Source organism: Ascidiella aspersa, chromosome 5 (genome assembly GCF_963924565.1).
Source record: "Ascidiella aspersa chromosome 5, kaAscAspe10.2, whole genome shotgun sequence".
Taxonomy (NCBI): Eukaryota; Metazoa; Chordata; class Ascidiacea; order Phlebobranchia; family Ascidiidae; genus Ascidiella; species Ascidiella aspersa.
Genome location: NC_139451.1, coordinates 14,013,656 through 14,016,155, shown reverse-complemented (window position 1 = coordinate 14,016,155; position 2,500 = coordinate 14,013,656). Strand labels below are relative to the sequence as shown.

The window sequence follows — 2,500 nt, the reverse complement described above, 5'->3', positions numbered from 1 at the left end:
TCTCCTCGCCCGAACGGCGGGCCGACGGACACGCGCGCCTATAGTACCCGACCGAGGCCGGGTTACCTTGCGCGCGGCCTTCTCGCCGCCGTCCAGACGGTCGCGGCCTTCGCCCGGCGCTAGTGCGCTGGTCCCCGATCGGGCGGCGCCGCCGGCGGCCCGTGAGGGTCCGCACGACAACGTCGCCGACAGGGGGCCGGCTGAAAGCGACCGGGCGACCCGACAGGCCCTCCCGTTTGCCTCTCGACGGTTTCACGTACTCTTTAACTCTCTCTTCAAAGTGCTTTTCAACTTTCCCTCACGGTACTTGTTCGCTATCGGTCTCGTGACCGTATTTAGCCTTAGATGGAGTTTACCACCCGCTTTGGGCTGCATTCCCAAACAACCCGACTCTGGGAAGACGCCGTAGCGCGCCCGCCTGTCGCCGCCATGGGCCTGACACCCGCTCTGGGAAAAGGCCTCGATCAGAAGGACGCGGGCGACCGGCGAAGCGCGCCGTGACGAATTCCGTACGCCACAATTCCGCGCACTCCAAAAGCGCGCGGATTCGGCGATGGGCACATCCCGCTTCACTCGCCGTTACTGAGGGAATCCTCGTTAGTTTCTTTTCCTCCGCTTAGTAATATGCTTAAATTCAGCGGGTAGCCTCGTCCGACCTCAGGCCGAAAGTAAGGACCGGGACTATTCTTCCCGTTCCGCGCTCGCCGTCGGCGCCGCGCGCCGCCGCGCACCTCGATTCCCGCCCTTGAGCCGCCAGCCGTTGGCCTCTTCGAGGTCGACTCGCCGCCGCCGCGCGGGATTCTGGTCGCGATCGTCGCGCATCGTGCCGTGCTGTCTTGAGCGGGACGGGCGCTCGCGCGTCCGACGCCGCAGCAGCCGCGCGGAGAAATCCCCGCGCGGAACGTTTGCAACGCGACCCTGAGGCGGGCGCGGCCCCGGGATTGACCCGAGGCCGCAATTTGCGTTCAGAACGTCGATGCTCAATGTGTCCTGCAATTCACACTAATTCACGCAGCTAGCTGCGTCCTTCATCGACTCACGAGCCGAGTGATCCACCGCCAAGAGCCATCCACGATTGTTTCGCTCGCACAGTGCCTCGCACTATAGGGTGACAAAATAGACCGCGCCGAGCGGTCGGCCAGGCCGACGCTTGAAGCCGGAGCGCGCGGCACCGCGGCACTCGACGCGCAAACATTACCGGGTGACCGAATCGCCGGCCGGCGCGCCGCTCCTCGCGGGTCGGGCGCCGGGTAGCAAAGACTTTTTCTCTCGCTTGTCCGAGTTTCGCGTTCGCCGAAGCGTTTGCGAGACCGTTAATGATCCTTCCGCAGGTTCACCTACGGAAACCTTGTTACGACTTTTACTTCCTCTAAATGATCAAGTTAGATCGTCTTCTCGGACGCCGGCTCGACCGTTGCCGGCCGCGCCAGGTCCAATCGGAGGACCTCACTAAACCATTCAATCGGTAGTAGCGACGGGCGGTGTGTACAAAGGGCAGGGACGTAATCAACGCGAGCTAATGACTCGCGCTTACTGGGAATTCCTCGTTCAAGGGAAATAATTGCAATTCCCTATCCCTAGCACGACCGGGGTTCAGCGGGTTACCCAGACCTGTCGGCCAAGGCGAGCACATGCTGATCCGGTCAGTGTAGCGCGCGTGCGGCCCCGAACATCTAAGGGCATCACAGACCTGTTATTGCTCAATCTCGTGTGGCTAAACGCCACTAGTCCCTCTAAGAAGTTAGACGCCGACCGATTGGGTCGCGTAACTAGTTAGCAAGCCAGAGTCTCGTTCGTTATCGGAATTAACCAGACAAATCGCTCCACCAACTAAGAACGGCCATGCACCACCACCCACAGAATCAAGAAAGAGCTCTCAATCTGTCAATCCTCACTGTGTCCGGGCCGGGTGAGATTTCCCGTGTTGAGTCAAATTAAGCCGCAGGCTCCACTCCTGGTGGTGCCCTTCCGTCAATTCCTTTAAGTTTCAGCTTTGCAACCATACTTCCCCCGGAACCCAAAGACTTTGGTTTCCCGCAAGCTGCCGGAGAGGTCGTAAAACTAACGCCCCCCGATCGCTAGTTGGCATCGTTTATAGTCAGAACTAGGACGGTATCTGATCGTCTTCGAACCTCTGACTTTCGCTCTTGATTAAAGAAAACATTCTTGGCAAATGCTTTCGCAGTCGTTCGTCTTGCGCCGATCCAAGAATTTCACCTCTAACGGCACAGTACGAATGCCCCCGTCTGTCCCTCTTAATCATTACCTCGCGCTCCGAAAACCAACAAAATAGAACCGAGGTCCTATTCCATTATTCCATGCACCATTATTCAGGCGAATCGCCTGCTTTGAACACTCTAATTTTTTCAAAGTAAACGTTCCGGCCGCCGCCGACACTCAGTCAAGGGCACCGGCGGAGAACCGGAGGTGAGGCCAGGACGGCCAGTACACGCCTTGCGACGGACCGGCCGCCTGCGCCCAAAATCCAACTACGAGCTTT

At 59.1% G+C, this 2,500-nt stretch overlaps 2 non-coding genes and 1 pseudogene across 2 annotated transcripts in view; all 3 read right to left on the bottom strand.

The window, feature by feature from the left end:
- The window catches only part of LOC146144676 (large subunit ribosomal RNA), a 3,678-nt pseudogene extending 3,013 nt beyond the window's left edge, over window positions 1–665 (bottom strand).
- A 248-nt stretch (window positions 666–913) lies between these two features.
- LOC146144675 (5.8S ribosomal RNA) lies at window positions 914–1,067 on the bottom strand. Its single transcript, XR_014499043.1, has one exon. It is a non-coding gene; the product is annotated as a 5.8S ribosomal RNA (ribosomal RNA).
- Window positions 1,068–1,314: 247 nt separating this feature from the next.
- LOC146144674 (small subunit ribosomal RNA) overlaps window positions 1,315–2,500 on the bottom strand; it is a 1,811-nt gene continuing 625 nt past the window's right edge. The window contains exon 1 of the ribosomal RNA XR_014500641.1: window positions 1,315–2,500. This exon is cut by the window's right edge and continues 625 nt beyond it. This is a non-coding gene — a ribosomal RNA (small subunit ribosomal RNA).